Source organism: Penaeus chinensis, chromosome 8, assembly GCF_019202785.1.
Source record: "Penaeus chinensis breed Huanghai No. 1 chromosome 8, ASM1920278v2, whole genome shotgun sequence".
Lineage (NCBI taxonomy): Eukaryota > Metazoa > Arthropoda > Malacostraca > Decapoda > Penaeidae > Penaeus > Penaeus chinensis.
Genome location: NC_061826.1, coordinates 26,777,825 through 26,795,324, shown reverse-complemented (window position 1 = coordinate 26,795,324; position 17,500 = coordinate 26,777,825). Strand labels below are relative to the sequence as shown.

The 17,500-nt window shown below is 48.9% G+C and overlaps 1 protein-coding gene across 2 annotated transcripts in view; it reads left to right on the top strand.

Moving 5' to 3' along the window:
* Positions 1-17,500, top strand: part of LOC125028288 (transcription factor SOX-4-like) — a 94,409-nt gene that overhangs the window by 63,103 nt on the left and 13,806 nt on the right. The window contains exon 2 of one of the 2 annotated variants that reach the window (XR_007115106.1): positions 12,240-12,359. The exons of the other annotated variant lie outside the window; for it this stretch is intronic. The gene's annotated coding sequence lies outside the window, so the exon portion shown is untranslated. Of the gene's footprint in view, positions 1-12,239; positions 12,360-17,500 lie in introns of those variants that run through there. 2 annotated transcript variants of the gene reach the window in all.

Below are 17,500 nucleotides of genomic sequence, written 5' to 3'. Positions count from 1 at the left end.
TGGCCCATCACACCCCCTATTCCCCTCCCCCCCTTCCCTCCCGTCAGCCCATTTCCCCCCCCCCCCGATCCCCCCCTCCCCCTCGCCCGTCCCCCCATCAGCAGCAAGAAGGAAGGGGATTAGGACAAGGGGTCACTTTATCGTCAGCTAACCTTGGCATTCGAGTGCAGAGCGGACGGACCTTGCCTCACGCTTTTCTTTCTTTCTTTCTTTCTTTCTTTCTCTCTCTCTTTCTCTCTTTTTGTCTCTCTCTTTTTTTTTTTTTTTTTTTCTTTTTCGATTTTTTTTTTCTTTATATTTTTTTCTTTTCCCAATTTTTTTTTTTTCCTTTATATTAATGTCACGTTCTTCTCCGTCGTCGTTGTGTCTTCGTTGCTGTTGGTCTCGTGGATGGAGAGGGGGTGAGGGGGGTGAGGGAGGGGGGGAGGTTGAGGGGGAAGAATGGGAGGTGAAGGGGAGGGGTGGGGGGTTAGAAGCAGGGACGAATGGGGGGGATTGGAAGCAGAGGGGGGGAGGATGAGGGGGAAGAATGGGAGGTGAAGGGGAGGGGGGGGTTAGAAGCAGGGACGAATGGGGGGGATTGGAAGCAGAGAGGGGGGGGGGGATGGCGGTGGCGGTGATTGGTCCAGAATGACAGGGATAAGGTGAATTCTCCTTGTCGGGGTCAGCTGCTGTCCCCGCTGCCCCCCCCCCCCTGCCCCCCTCCCCCTCACGCGAATTTCCCTCCCAGCAAATCTGTAACACAAATAAAGTTGTGTACATGAGTCACGGCAGTTGCGGTCCTGCTCCTCCCCCCCCCCCCCCCGCTCTTTTTTCTGTGTGTGTGTTTGTGTATGTGTGCGCGTGTTCTTTGTGTACGTTTGGTGCAGTTGTGTGTGTGTGTGTGTGTGTGTGTGTGTGTGTGTGTGTGTGTGTGTGTGTGTGTGTATGTGTATGTGTATGTGTATGTGTATGTGTGTGCATGCATGTGTGTGTGTGTGTGTCTGTGTCTGTGTGTATGTGTATGTGTATGTGTGTGTGTGTGCGTGTACGTGTGTGCGTGTGTGCGCGTGCGTGTGCGGCGACGGAAAGGCCAGGTGCCGTGTCCTCGACCCCCGTGGGACCCCCCTCCCCCATCCCCTGACCTTCCGGGCCCGAGGGGCAGGTTTTTCCGCTCGGTGGTTGTTTTGCAGGGGAAAGGGCCCCGCAGGTTTTGGGTTTTTTTTTTCGTCGCCCTTTTTTGCCCCCCCCAAATCTTTTAACCCCCCCCCCCTTTTCTATCCCCCTTCCCTCTCCCCCTCCCCACCCCCATCCCCATTCCTTCCTTTTTCCCCCCCCCCATCCCCCCCCTTCCCCCCTTCCCTCCCTTCCCCCCCTCCCCCAACCCCCTGCCCTTTCAATCCCCCCTTCCCTTTCCCCTCTATATCCCCCCCCCACTCCCTCCCCCCCTTTCCCTCCCCCAGTGCCCTCCCCCCCCCCCCCCTCCTCCCCCCCCCCTGCCCCCCCCCCCTCCCCCTCCCCCCCCTTGGCCCCCCTCCCCCCCGGCTTCCCCCCGTCCCCAAAATCAATGAACGTCAGTGTTTGTGAGGGAATTTTAGAGTCTTAAAAAGGGACAAGCTAGGGACCTTGTTAACTTTTTAAATTTTGCAAAAACCCCTTTTCGAGGACTTTTTAAAGGGGTTCTCCCGACAGACGGCCTCCGCGGCTTGTTTATAGTACGTTTTGGAAGGGAGGAGGGGGAGGGGAAGGGGAAAAGGGAAAGGGGAAAGGAGAAGGGAAGGGGAAGGGGAAAGGGGAAGGGAAGGGGAAGGGAAGGGAAGAAAAAGGGGGGAAGGAGAAGGAGAAGGGGTAGGGGGAGGAGAAGGGGGAGGGGGGGAGGACGGGAGGACGAGGAAGAGGAAGACGAAGTAGGAGGGGGGGGGGGGGTAGAAGGAGGGGTGGATGGGAAGGGATAGGGGAAAGTGGAGGGGAAGGGGATGGAAAAAGGGAAAGGAATATGGAGGAAGAAAGGGGGAAAGGGAACAAGAAAAAAGTGAAGAGAAAAGGTAAAGGCGGAAATGTGGAAAGGGAAGGGAAGGGGAATGAGATTAAGAAGGTGGAAGGGACGGAGAAGGGAGGAAGAAGAGGGGAAGGAAAGGAGGGAGGGGGAAGTGTGAGTTGATTAACTTTGTTTTTATATCGCAAGATAAGCCTTTCTAGAGAACACGCGGAGGTACACTTTTGCAGGGTGTACATGGCGGGTGCGGGAGGGGGGGAGGGGGAGGGGGAGAGAACGGGTAAAAGAGAGAGAGAGAGATAGAGTTAGAGTTAGAGATAGAGATAGAGATAGAGATAGAGAGAGAATCAATCCTCCCTTCCATCCGTCTCTCTCCTCACTTCTCTCCCCTCCCCACCCACCCCTATTCCCATCTTCCCCACCCCCTTCTGAAATGAGTTTATCCTTCCTAATTATTAATAATGATGGAAAAACACCCATCAAGCACTGTGAGAGCGAGCCTTGTTGGATTAGCATAACGAGGTCCGTGTCGTGTCTGCGGCTGTGACGTTTCGCCTTCGGGGGGTTTGGCCAACGCTTAGCGCTTCCTTCATCCTCACATATTCTTTTTCTTTTTCTTTTTTATCTCTTATTTCATCATCATCTTATTTTTTTTTTATTTTTTTTTTCTCTTATCTCGGCTTTTTTTCATTTACAGCTATTCTTATTGTGTCTTCCTCTGTCTCTTTCTCTTCCTTGCGTCTTCTGCTCTTCCCTCTTCTATTTCTACTTCTTTTTTCTTTTTTTTCTTTTTTCCCCTCCTTTGCTTTCTTCAGGGGGTGGTGGGGGGGGGGGGGGGAGACGTGAGCGGTGCGAGGCGTGAGCGTGGCATTTATTGCAATAGCGGAGATGACTCTCTCTCTCTCTCTCTCTCTCTCTCTCTCTCTCTCTCTCTCTCTCTCTCTCTCTCTCTCTCTCTCTCTCTCTCTCTCTCTCTCTCTATCACACGCACGCACCCACGCACGCACGCACACACGAAGGGGGGGGGGGTGAGAGGGGTTGTTTATCTCCGCTATATCACGCTCTCTTGGATATGATGTCGGGTTTACCGTAAGAAGCCACGGGGAAGTTAGAAAAAAAAAAAAAAAAAAAAAAATCACGCAAGACTAATCAAAGGAACACTTGAAGGTAAGACTCAAAGAGAGGAAATCTTGAAAGAAATTTGGAAGACAGCAAATAATGGGGGGGGGGGGGGGGGGGGGGGGCGGGGGGCGGGTGAGAAAGGGGTTGAAATGAAAGATTATTTTCTCGTTTTCTTCTTCAGTGTCCGTTTTCCTTCTCGTCTTTTCTTCTTCTTCTTTTGTCTTCCTTTCTGTCTTCCTTTCTTTCGTTTCATTATTTTCCTATTTTGAGTTAATCTAGAATGAAGAAGAAGCAGAAGAAGAAGAAAAAGAAAAGGAAGAAGAAAAACAGGAGAGGAGGAGTTATGAATGCCAATGACGGTGTGAACTTATTCAGTATATATGCAAATTATCTGACGCGGGGATGAACAGCGATCACATTGTTTTTTTTTTTTTTTTTTTTTTTTTTAAGATTGACTGAGCGGCCATTGCCTCGTCTTTCTACGGTTTTTTCCTCTTCGTTGCTTTGTTTTTATCGCTTTATCATTTTTTGCAATCCCCAAAGTCATCATAATCATCCCTAATGGTAGTCATCATCATCATCACATCCCTCATCATTATCATCATCATCATCAAACATCATCATCATCATCTTTTCATCATCATCATCATCATCCCTCATCATCATCAATAATCATCATCATCATCATCATCATCATCATCATCATCATCACATCGTCGCCGTCCTCACTGCAATATATTTATTATCGTCATATTTCCCCATCATCCTTTTCCGTCTTCTATTTCTTCATCTTCGTATCCAATTTTCTACCCGGCGCCATCACCTATTCCCTCTTGATTATTCCTCCTTTCCATCACCCTTCTTCCCCTTCTCTCCTCCTCCCCCTTCCCTCCCTTTCTCCCCTTTCTCTTTCCTCCCCCTTCCCTCCCTTTCTCCCCTTTCTCTTTCCTCCCCTTCTCTTCCCTCCCTCTGCTCATCTCTGTTTTTCCCTCCATTTCTTAAATTTACAGGGGGCCCGGGGCACCTGGCCGATGTCTGTGACAGTGAAAAAAAAGAGCGTTTAAAAAGATGTATGGCAAAACAGGCCCCAATAAACGGCAATTACGTCGGGGGCGTGTCCCGGCATCTTAAGGGGGGGGAGAGAGGAGAGAGAGAGAGAGAGAGAGAGAAGAGAGAGAAGAGAGAGAGAGAGAGAGAGAGAGAGAGAGAGAAAGAGAGAGGAAGAGAGAGAGGGGGGAAAAAGGGGGGGGAGAGAGAGAGAGAGAGAAACAGAGAGGGGGACCCTCCCCCTCCCCAGTATTCACAGAAGTGATGAAATCTCTGCAAAACCAAGCGGCCCCGCGAGTAAAATTTAACCTTGCCTTTTCCCCAGAACCTGGGCAACTGTGAAAGCTGTACAGTGAGGGCAAAACCCTTTTGGGTGGGGGGGGGGGAGGGGAAAAAGGCAAGTGGGGAAGGAGGGAGGTGGGGAAAGAAGGGAAAGTGGGATGAAAAGGGAAGGAGGCGAGGAGGGGGGAAAGGGGGAGAAAAAAGGGAAGGTGGAGTGGAGAGAGGACGGGGTTAAAGCGTTTTTTGTGATCCACACGGCAGAACCTAGGGTCTCTTGGGGTGAAGTACTGTGGTTTCTTCGCCGCGACCCTTGATACGGAGGGAGATGGCAGGCGCGATAAGGAAGAGGGAAAAAGTGAGAGGCAGAGAAGAAAACGCGATTTCCAAAGCGATTTGCCTTATTAACTACGACGAAGATTTGCCGGGCGCGAGTACCCCCCGGCCCCCGCCCTTTCCCCCTTTCCCCCTGGCTCCGGGGGCAAGGGATCGTCGGTCGAGGGGCCGGGAGCAGAGTCGCGCGCCGAGAGGTCAAAAATGGGTGTAGCGCGGGGTTTTTTTCCTTTCCTCCCCCTGCTTGCTTGCAAACTTTCCTCGCACGGCTGCCTGGTGGGCGGGCGGGCGGGCCGATGGGCGGTGCAGCAGGTGACTGAACTGCATGCTGGTGTGGCGGGCGGCGGCGGCGGCGACAGCTTCTGCGAGCGTGTGCAAACTTTTTGCAAATTTTGCTGGGAAGGGGGAAAAACCCCCGGGCATTGTGTCGGGTACCACCCTCGCCCGCAACCACCGCGCTCCCCCAGGTTTCTGTGCCTGCGCCCTACCATGGGGAAACCCAAACCCCCCCCCCCACCCCCCCATCCCCTCGTTCCCCCCCCCCCCCTCAGCCCCCGGCAGCCGAAGTGCCGGCCAGGGACACAGATAAAGCCCACCCCACGTTTAAAATCGCTTCCCCTGGGCGCTTTGTGGCCCCATTGGAAATAGTGTATACTTATAGCAATATGTCGATAGATGTATAGATAGATAGATATATAGACAGATAGATAATTTTGAATCCACAATGGTCCCCGGGAGCCGCAACTGGGCCCCCCCCCCCCCCCCCCCCCCATCCCGTGATGCCGCAGCCTTAGGGAAGAGCGGTCCCCCGCGCCCGTCCCTCCCCGGGGTCGCGAGGGCAGGCCGCCGTGACGAAGGTTTTGCCCTCCACTTGGTCTTGATTCGTCGTTTTTCCTTTTTTTTATCTCTCTCTCTGGTCTCCCCTTTTCCCCCATTTCTTTGTTTTCCTTTTTTTTTTGTCTCGTGTCTTTTTTCCCTGCTCGAGCTTATTTTGCGTCATCAAGAGATAACGGACCAACTTATGTTTTTGAATCGTTCTACATGTCGCACACTCGCATATCTCAGGTCTTCCTGCTTTCCCTCCACGTCTTCTCTCCCTCTTCTCCTTCTTTAAAAAATCCTCTCGTAAAACTTCTTAAAATTTCTCCCCCTCCTCCTCCTCCTCCTCCTCCTCCCCTTTCCCCTCCTCCCCCTCCTCTTCCTCTTTCCCCCCTTTCCCCCTCCCCTCCCCCTCCCTCCCCCCCTTTTCTTTTCCTCCCTCCTTTCCCCCCCCGCCCTTCCCTCCTCCTCATCTCTCCTACCCGCACCTCCACGTCCCCCGCACCCCCCTCACCCCCCCCCCCTCACCAACCACCCGTCCACGCGCGACCCGCACCCCCCTCCCGCCGCACCGCGCCCCCCCCCCTCACACCAACACCCACCCGTCATCACCAACACAGAACCCCCCACAGACAACCCCTCACGACACCAACGACACCACACCCCAAACCTAACACCCACCCCCCCCACCACACACCCCAACAACCGCCCTCACATCATCTCACCATACCCCAAACAACAAAAACCCCCCCACCAACGCTTTTCACATCTCTTACCCCCCATACCTCTCCGTCCACGACTCCTTTTACTATACTCACCCTCCCCCACCCTCCTCCCCACACCCATACTCCTCCCCACAACCCTTACCTTCCCCCCCACACCATTTATAACATAAATTCCTTTATTCTCGGATCATTTGCGCTATAGAACGAGAATTACTTTCCAAGGTGAGGTATCCTCTAACTTCTCTATATTCATTAATCCTTATTGATACATCTTTATCTCAAAATCGTTACACTATAAAGTTGTCATCTAAATTAAATTTCTTCCCCATAAATTACCTTCGTTTCTCACAAGTCTTCTCTTTTCTTTTTACTCCCTTATATTCTTTCTGTAATAATACTGTTATACAGCTTAGATTTTAGACTTCAAGTCAGTCTCTCCTTCCCCTTATATTTTTGAAACGCCTTTCGTCCATTAATCACTCCCCCATATTCCTCATTCATTCCTTTTTTAAATTACTTTCGTTTGTTCATGAAGTTCTTATTATATTTATCTTCCTCGACCTTAGACCTCTACTGATTCCATAAGATTCACTTTCTCAACTTATCTAAACATTTTAACTATGTTCCGTATCTTTTTCTTACTTGTCTACTATTGCTTTCAAAGATCATCCACAGACTTAACTTTCACTTATCAATCTCCCACTTCCTTTTCTCGTCCAAATTTACTCTTTTCTCTCCTTCTCTTGTATTCCCCTTCACTTCATTCCAGATACAGTTCCCTTATAGTAGTTCATTACCACACGATAAATAAATCGTTATCAATTCACGTTATATCTTCCACACGAAAAAACAACATCTATTTATTAGAATTCCTTTTCTTTTTTAAATGATAGTTTTCTCATAAATAAATCTTCAACAATCCTGTTCCTATATTTCCGCTCTCTTCCCCAGGGTTGTAAAGACAAACAGTTTCCCTTGTCTCAAAACTTATTATACAAGGATTACTTCTATAAAGTAAATATTAAATATGAATAGTAGTATCCAATTTTTCATCTCATATCGCAGCTAGATTCCCTTCCTGTTCCTTATCTATGCTTAAAATGTCAAGCATTCAAGAATTCTTTTGTTCTCTATATGTACCTTCTTATGCTCCCACTTTAATATCCCTCTTCTACATTCCTACTCTTTCACAAACAACAATCCTTAATGACTTAATCCACTTGAATAAATTTCTAATTCCACCAAAATTCCCCCTTCATTACTCAACAATATTCAACTTATTCATCTAGCGCTCCGCTTGATGTAGATATCCGCAATCTACCTCTTGCCTATCACCAAATCCTTCCCACGTCTCCAGCAAGATTTACTCTCTCCTAACGTCAAGTCGAATTCATCGTGACTTCTTTAATTTGTAATCTTCCCAATTGTCGGATCCTCAAGACTCGATAGAACAAGATATTTTGAAAATCAATTCAATTTCTTATCTTACTTCTCCCTCTTCCTTCAGATACCAATATACTTTCAACTTCTCTGCACATCCTTCCGAGAAAAATCCTTCTTCCTAATAATGGGAAGATCTTTCTTAGGTACTTCCTATTTCTGAGATTCCTCTATTATCGTTCTCTATCCCAACTACATACAATCACGTACTTTTCCATTCGCGTAAAATTCAGGCTAAAATTATCAGAACGTCCATTCATTTTTCTGCCTACTCAAAAACTTTTAATAGATTTATCTATTCTTCTCTGTTTAATATCTTTATCCTTTCTCTTTTATAATATCCAATAAGAAATTTCTCCATAACTCCTCAAAGGCTAAAATTTTCATCAAAAGAATCTCAGCTTCTCTCCTTTATTCCACTACAGAGGTTAATCTCTATCCCTAAATTCTAGTCATTCCCCGTTCCCGATTATTGATCTGGTTCCTTCTTGTCCAATTAGTACGTAGTTATCTACTCATTCTTATAAGTTGAATTTCCGTTACTAATTTCTTCCAACCTTCCCTCTCCATAGGTGAAAGTTCTTCTAAAGTCCTGTGTAGTAATAGAAATATCATTATATTATTGTCTCATACTCTTCGTTCAGGTCAATTACTGTTAGGAATATCATAGATTGCTTCGCTTTGTCACCTTTGTCTTGTTGTCTCAAACATTACATTTAGAAATCTATGTCATCATCCTTAGATAGCAAATGTTTAGGGTATGAGGAAAAAACACACTTCAATCTTCCCCAATTCCCGATCCGTAAGTTATTCCCCCCAACCAAGATTCATCTTCTCTTATCCTTCTTTCTAACGACTCCTATTTAAATAAAACGATCCTCCAAGATCTCTTGATAATACTTACTTCCTACTCTTTCTAACTTCCCTTAAAATCCCCTAAATTACCGAGATAGTTCAACTCTAATTGATGAAAATGGAGTCTCTTCTGGAAGTCCCGTTAGTCTTAATTTCAGTTTTCCATGTTTCTGCCTCTCGTATTGTTGCCCTTACTCCCTTCATAGTAAAATAGAATAATGCAAGGATTCCACCTTTCTAGCATCCAGGCTAAGTGAATTAAGGTGTCTCTTACTAGAAGTTAGATGAACTCAATTTTCTAAAACAATTCACATTCAGTTTTCTATCAAGAATAAGATCAATAAGAAAATATTATTATCGATTGCCTGAAACAAAACTTTTACCTATATCCATTATCAAAGTCCGTATATAATCATTAAAATATAGTCCATTGACCTCCCATTCATCCAGATTTGTTCTATATATCTTCCCCCAAGGGATTCCCCTCTCCTACAAGAATATATATACCAAGATACAATGACAAACCAGAGAACCCGAAATACAAAGAATAGACATACAGCTTGATTGACGAGAACGAGGAAAACCTCTCCGGGATCTGTTTTCCCCGAAGGTCGCAGAAATTCATTTTCCCCAAAAAACCCGGGGGGATCTGAGGCAGAGAGAGAGAGAGGAGAGAGAGAGAGAGAAGAGAGAGAGAGAGAGAGAGAGAGAGAGGAGGAGAGAGAGAGAGAGAGAGAGAGAAGAGAGAGAGAGGAAAGAGATGGGGGGGCGGGTGGGTGAAAAGGGTTGATTGGGCTGGTGAAAAACGGGTTAAAAGGGTTTTGGTGAAAATCAATGAGGGGGGGGGGGAAAAAAAGGAAGGATTGGGAAGGGGGGGGGGGGGGGGGGGGGGGGGGGGGGGGGGGGGATTTAGGGAAAAAAAGCGAAAGAGGAGGAATCTCTCATTCCCTCCTTCTCCCTTTTTTCCCCCCGTTCCCCCACCCGCCCATTCTCCCCCCCTTTATTTTTCCTTCCCCCCATTTCTCCCCCTTTTTTTTTTTTTTTGGTTTTTGGGGGGGGGCCCCTCACCCCTTCTGCTCATTTTCCCCTTCATTCTCCCCTCTCCCCTCTCCCCCCCCTCCACTCTTCGCTCTCCCCTCCCCCATCCTCCACCTCCTCCCCTTCTCCTCCCCCTCTCCCTCTGTCTCTCCTCCTCCTCCCCCTCTCCTCCCCCTCCCCCTTTTCTTTTTTTCCCCCTCTCCCTCCCCTTTTCCCCCCCCCCCTCTCCCCTTTTTCCTTCCCCCCCTCCCCTCTCTCCCTCACCCTCTCCCTCTCCTCTTCCTCTCCCTCTTCCTCTCCCCGCTGCTTTCTAAAGACATCTGTGACAAGTTCCTGTTATTCCTGTGTAGAGGATAAGGAAGGAAAGAATGAAAAGTAAACACAAAAAAGTAATAAAAAAGTGGGATGAGGAGAGTGGAAGAAGAAATATAGACATGAGAAATAAAAAAAAGACCAAAGTAATGTCTGAGAACACTTTTATTTTTGTATTATTTCTTATTTAAGTGCCTTTTCTCCTTTTGTTGCCGTGACCTTTAATCGGCGGTGGTGTCGCCCCTCCGATATGCTAATCTACGCGATTCCTTTTATCTTGCGTTGCTGATTGCCACGTCTCCGAGGTGGAAAGGTATTAGGCTCTCACGTGGGGTAATAAAAGGGTATTAAAATTACTCGGTTACCAGGCTCCTCTTCCTTTTCCTCCCTATTCGTTTTCTTCTCTCTCTCTCTCTCTCTCGCTCTCTCTCTCTCTCTCTCTCTCTCTCTCTCTCTCTCTCTCTCTCTCTCTCTCTCTCTCTCTCTCTCTCTCTCTCTCTCTCTCTCTCTCTCTCTCTCTCTCATATCTCATATCTCATATCTCATATCTCATCGGCAGCATCTCTTTTGCCCCCCCCCCTCCCCCATGTTGCAAGAGATCAACCCGAAATGAAACTGGCAACAAGCAGCATTCCTCTCGACCCCCCCCCCCCATACATTCTTCCCCCATCCACCACCCGCCCTCCTAACTCCCCCCCCCTCCCATTTTTAAACTCCCCCCTTCTTTTCTCGTTTCTTTCCTCCCCTTTTCCGTTATTCCCCCCCCCCCCCACCTTTTACCCTTTCACCCCTTACCCTCACTAACCTACTTTCCTTCCTCTTCCCCACCCCTTCCACCCACTCCTTCATCCCCTACGCCCCCCAGCCTCCTGCCCCCCCCACCCCCACCCACGACACCTCACCCCCTCTCCCTCACCCCACACACCCCGCCCCACCCTCCACCCCTTAACAAAAAATATGTAGCCAATTCCCGTCAACTGAGCTACTATTTATTTGGCTGGCATAGGGAAAGGGCAGGTAGGGGGGGGGGAAGGTGGGGGTGGGGGTGGGTATATTGCCAGCCTTTCCTTTAAACGCGTCAAAACACACGGGCCGCGGGCGCCACGTATTTATAACGTAGGGCGTGTCCCGGAGAGGCCCGGTTTTTTTTTCTTTCTTTCTTTCTTTTTTTGTCTTTTTCTTTTTTGCTACTACATTTCTCTCTCTCTATTTCTCTCTTTCTCTCCTCTTTTTCTCTCTCTCTCTCAACTTTTTTCCTCCTTCCCCTTTTATTCTCCCTTTATCTAGCATTTTTTCTTCCTCTTCCCCTTTCCTTTTTCAAATCGTTTTCTTTTTCTTCCCCCCTGCCTTCTCCCTTTCGCCCTCCCTCTCCCACTCCCTTTCTGTCTGCCTGACTGACTGGCTTTGGCCCTTATCGTCCCGGGGGATTAAACATGTAAGTTTGTACACCAGTTTTATCAGGCGTTCTCGAGGTCACTTGTCGCGCGGTTGTTTGTATGGCCGACATGGCAATTGGTTCGGCGTGTGTGCGCCTCCCTCGCTCTTCTGTCTTCTTCCTCTCTCTCTCTCTCTCTCTCTCTCTCTCTCTCTCTCTCTCTCTCTCTCTCTCTCTCTCTCTCTCTCTCTCTCTCTCTCTCTCTCTCTCTCTCTCTCTCTTTCACTCTCTCTCTCTCTCTTTCACTCTCTCTCTCTCTTTCACTCTCTCTCTCTCTCTTTCACTCTCTCTCTCTCTTTCACTCTCTCTCTCTCTTTCACTCTCTCTCTCTTTCACTCTCTCTCTCTCTTTCACTCTCTCTCTCTCTTTCACTCTCTCTCTCTCTTCACTCTCTCTCTCTCTTTCACTCTCTCTCTCTCTCTCTCTCTGTCTCTCTCTCTCTCTCTCTTTCTCTCTCTCTCTCTCTCTTTCTCTCTCTCGCTCTCGCTCTTTCTCTCTCTCTCTCTCTCTCTCTCTCTCTCTCTCTCTCTCTCTCTCTCTCTCTCTCTCTCTCTCTCTCTCTCTCTCTCTCTCTCTCTCTCTCTCTCTCACTCTCTCAGCGTGTCAGTCCTTATGTATCTGCCTACCTATCTATTTGTCTCCCACTCTTCCTCTCTCTTTCTCTTACTCGTTCCGTTCGCTTATCTTCCTATCCATTTCCTCGTTCTCTTTGTCTTCTTTTCTGTCATCTCTTCTGCTGCCTCAGTTATAATGATTCGTATATATTGTTGTTGTAGTAGAATCATCACGGTTATTTTTATTCAGTTTATTGCCGTCTCCGCTTCTTACTCTTTCTAATGTTTTTGTTCTGTCTTTGCAGGTGAGATCAACTGGGCCCTCCGGAATGTTAGTAAGTGACGTGAACTGAGCAGAAGCAACGCGAATGAGGGGAGAAGAAAGAGAGGAAGAAATGGAGGAAAGAGAGAAAAAAAGAATCGGCCCACCACTCTCCCTGGTCAACCCTTCCTCCTCCTCCTCCCCCCCCCCCCCCCCCCCAAGAGGCTGTCCCATTTAGACCTCGGTGGCTTACAAATGACATTAAAAATTGTAATAATTATAAAATGAAAGTTTAAAAAGAAGGAAGAGAGACGTCTCTGTCGTGAAACGCGACGGTGCTTTGTCTCGTTTGCGGCGCGGAATGAAAAACTTTTTTGAGGACAGGGGGGGATGGGGGGGGGGTAGGGGAGATTGGGGAGGAGGGGGAAAGGGGTGGAGGATGGGGGGGCAGGGATAGAGGAAATGAGGGGGATGGAGAGTGGGGGGGCAGGGAAGGAGGAGGAGAAAGGGTGAAGGATGGGGGAACAGGGAGTGAGGAGAAGGGGGTGGAGGATAGGGGGAGGGGGGCAGGGAGAGATAAAGGACAAGGGAAAGAGAGACAGAAGGACAGGGATGGTGGAGTGGAAGGGAAGGATGGGGGACAGGGAGGGGGGGAAGGAGGATGGGGGTCCATGAAATGAGGAACTAGAGGGCAAGGAGGGGAGGGGAGGGGGGAGTTGTAAGATGGGAGGGAACGGGGGCTCATATTTGATATCAAGCAGTCTGTAAATGGAAAGTTAAGACCCGACACTGACTTCTTATTTGAGCTCTTGAAGTCAGGCTAGTTTGGGGGGGTGGGGGGGGGGGGCGTGAGGGGGGAGGTGGAGGTTAAGTAAGAAGAAGAAGAGGAAGAAGACTGGAGTTTCGGGCTTTGTTTTAGAGCTTTTAGCGTTTTCTTCCCCTCGCAAAACTTGGTCAGTGTCTTCGTCGGCCGTCTTGAGGAGGTGCAAGCAAGCAGCGGGCGCCAGCTGACCAAGGGCGACATCCTCCCCCCCCCCCCCCTCTCTCTCTCTCTCTCTCTCTCTCTCTCTCTCTCTCTCTCTCTCTCTCTCTCTCTCTCTCTCTCTCTCTCTCTCTCTTCTTCCTCTTCATCCTCTTCATCCTCTTCATCCTCCTCCTCCTCCTCCTCCTCCTCCTCCTCCTCCTCCTCCTCCTCCCCCTCCCCCCCCTTCCTCCCTCCCTCTTTGCCCACTTCTTCTCCCATTCATTCTTACTCTTTCTTACCCATTCCCCCAATGAATATTCCCTCTTGTCTTCATATCCCTCTCCCTCCTTCACCCCTCTTCCCCCTCCCCTCCCCCCTCTGTCCCTCACCCAACCCCTTGTCATGTCCACCTTCCCGAGGACACAGAGCCGCCCGTGTTATTGCTCAGGTATGTGGCAGTGGGTTAGTTTAGACCGGGTGGGGGGGGGGGGGGGGTAAAGGGAAGGCATGTGGATAGGATGGGAGGGAAGGAAGGAGGAAGGAAGGGAGGGAGGGAGGGAGGGAGGAAGGAAGGGAGGGAGGGAGGAAGGAAGGGAGGAAGGAAGGAAGGGAGGAAGGAAGGAAGGAAGGAAGGAAGGAAGGAAGGAAGGAAGGAAGGAAGGAGGGAGGGAGGGAGGGAGGGAGGAAGGAAGGGAGGGAGGAAGGGAGGGAGGGAGGAAGGGAGGAAGGGAGTGAGTGAGGCAGGAAGGGAGGGGGAGAAAAGCGAGAGAGAGATAGGGATAGAGGTGTGAGTCACCCTCGAGTGTTTTATCTCCAGCTAACTTAAAGTTTACCCTAGTCCTTGAGGGCTTAGGGGGATAGGAGGAAGAAGGGAGGGTAGAGGGGGAGGGGGAAAGGAAGGGAGAGGAAAGGGGAGGGGAAAAAGGAAGTAATAGAGAGGGAAAGGGAGAAAGGGAGGAGGGGGGAAGGAATAGAGAAGAGAGGGGGAGGGGTGAAAGGAAGTGATAAGAGAGGGGGAGAGGAGAAAGGAAGTAATAGCGAGGGAAAGGGAGAAGGAGGAGGGATTATTCACGCGATAGATTGCTTATCTTTCCCTCCTTTTCTGCCCGGGCCATAATCGTGTCTGATAAGCCGAAGTGACGTCAACGAAGACAAGTTGGGTCTGTTGCCTCGCTCGGGGAAGAAAACAAACATTAAAAGGAGACCGATAGATAGCGTTATATCGAGCTTCTAAGTGTCGGCGAAGAAACACTTGCTGATAAGGAGGAGTACTAAGGAAATGGCATGCACGTGTTATCTTCTGCCCACCCACGTGCCCGCCTGCCTCAGCCCACCCATTTGCTTAACGTGGCCCGCCCTGTCTACCCACGTACTCGCATACCTTAGCCCACCCATCTGTCTATCCACCCCATGTTATCCCACCCACGGACCCACACTTACCTTTACCTACCCACCTACCCACTTACCTCAGCCCACCCACCTACCCACCTCTGCACCCACGCACCCACTTACCTTTACCTACCCACCTACCCATTTACCTTTACCTACCCACCTAACCACTTACCTCAGCCCACCCATCTACCCACCTCTGCACCCACCTACCCACTTACCTCAGCCCACCCACTGTTTTGAGGTTCAGGGAAAGTGGACTAACGCGCCTTGTGAAGCTGGCATTTTCTTCTGACGTGAGGTTGGTAACGAGGTCGGTTTAACTGAGGGTGAGATAAGCGACAGGGGTTGGGTGGGTTAATGCGTGGAATGGGAGGTCGGGTTGAGGGCGGCAGGTACTTGATATTATTACTTGGTTGTTGTTCTCTGTCTTTCCCTTTCTTTCTTTCTTTCTCTTGTTTCTTTCTCTCTCTTTCTTTCTCTTTCTTTTTCTTTTCTTTTTCTTTTCTTTCTCTCTCTCTTTTTTTTCTCTCACTAGTCCCTCACTCACTCACTCGCTCACTCACTCCCACCCAACTCTGAGGCGCGCGCGCGCACACACACACACACACACACACACACACACACACACACACACACACACACACACACACACACTCACTCACTCACTCACTCACTCACTCACTCACTCACTCACTCACTCACACACACACACACACACACACACACACACACACACACATACACACACACAACCAATGCACAGCGCAGGCTAGCCGACGAGCGCCGTTGCCGCGCCGGGGCTCGGCGGCGGCGAGTGTTGTCCCGGGGCAAACAGACCCCCGAGGAATGGCCAAACTTGCGCTACAATGTCCGTTTCGACACGACGACACTCGCTGGCAAATAAAAATCTCTTTAAGACTTTAAGAACAGGAAAGAAAGAAAGGAAGAAAGAAGGAGAGCAAGAAGGAAGAAGAAAAAGAAGAAGAAAAGAAGAAGTGGGGATAGGAGGAGGGGGAGGGGGAGGGGGAGGGAGGCAGAGGCAGAGGCAGAGGCAGAGGCAGAGGCAGAGGCAGAGGGAAGAGGGAGGGGTGGGAAGGGAAGGGAGGGGTGGGAAGGGAAGGGAGGGGTGGGAAGGGAAGGGAAGGGAAGGGGAGGGAGGGGAGGGGGAGGGGAAAGGGAAGGGGGGGGAGGTGGAGGGAGGAGGAGGAAGAAGAGGAAGAGAGGGAAGGAGGAGGGGAGGAGGAGGAGGAGAGGAGGAGGGGGAGGAAGAGGAATCTGGAACAAAAGTAAGAATTTGCCGCCGAGATATTATGGGGAAACTGTGTAGAAATATCTTTTGGGGAACTTTATAACAGCAAGCAGGACGAGAGGGAGGCGGAGGGGGGAGGGGGATGTCGCGTTCCGGGGGGGGGGGGGGGGGGGGGGGAGGGGAGGGGAAGGAGGGCGTGTGCAATAAAGTTTATGAAAAAGTGATTTAACTAGGATTTGCTTGCGTGCATGCTTGCTTGTCTTGTCTTGCAGGTCTGTGAAGTTAGCAGCATTAAAGCGAACCCTTTTTGTTCCGAGCGCGGAGTTGGTTCAAAGTGAATTAAGACATTTATGACTCTGTGTGAGTGTGTGTGTGAGTGAGTGTTTGTGTGAGTGTTTGTGTGTGAGTGTGAGTGTGAGTGAGTGTTTGTGTGGGTGTTTGTGTGTGAGTGTGAGTGTGAGTGAGTGTTTGTGTGTGTGTGTGTGTGTGTATGTGTATGTGTATGTATGTATGTATGTATGTATGTATGTATGTATGTATGTATGTATGTATGTATGTATGCATGCATGCATGTGTGTGAGCAGTCATTTAATTTCTTTATCATTTCACTGAATACTGTACTAATTAGTCATATATTTAAACCGCCTTTTCACTCGTCTACCTGCATAATTAATTATCTGAAATGACCATTCCTTAATTCCTATAAGCTCTTTTCCCCTTTCTCTACCAATCAATGATTTTATACGCAGCATCAATAGCTTATCATAACTTCAGCATATGATAATATTAGCATCGTTTTAGCCCGAGCGATGTCTTCAAGGGGAGGGGCCCCTTTAGCGAAGAATGGGGATTGGGGAATTTCTGGGAAAAGGGCTTGCGGGCTGGCGCGCGGCCCTGGCTGAGGGGAACGTTGGCTGGGAGGTCAGGGCATTTGTCGGTGAAGTCTTTAGATAGGATGAAAATAAAACGGTTACTGTTAGTGAGTTAGTCTTTTTTGTAAGCACACCATGTTTTACTATGTATCTGGATACACACACTCACGCTCACTATTACTCTAACCCACACTCACACTCACACTCACACTCACACTCACATCTCACCCAACTCACACTCACACTCACACACACACACACACACACACACACCACACACCAAATACAGGTTTTTTATAATCCCTAGTAAGTTTTTTTAAATGTTTTTACGCTTTCCCCTTTTTCTCAAACCAAAAAATTTTATTATTATAGGATTTTATTATATAATTTGATATGTATTATGAGAGCATCTTTTAAAAAAGGGGCCGCATTTTTCCCAAAATTTCCCCTGAATAATTATTGGGAATTTAAAAAGGCTTTCGGGCTACCGGCCCCTTTCTCTGAAGGGAACTTTGGGGGGGTTTTTTCAAATCTCTTTTTTTAGTTTTTTTTTGATTTTTTTTTATTTTTTGGCGAAAGTAATAATAGATGTTTAGGCAAAAACGGTATGGTTTAGGGGCCTTTTTTAAACAAAAGGGGAATTGGGAGAAAAAAACGGCCTCCCACCTATACCCCAACTCCATAAAAAATTTTCCCTACATCTAGATGGATGAAAAAAACCCCCAAACCGAATTAACCCCCCAAAAAACACACAAACAAGGAACTGGAAACACAACATCACCCCACACCAACACCACCCACCACCTCAAAACCCACCCACCTCCACA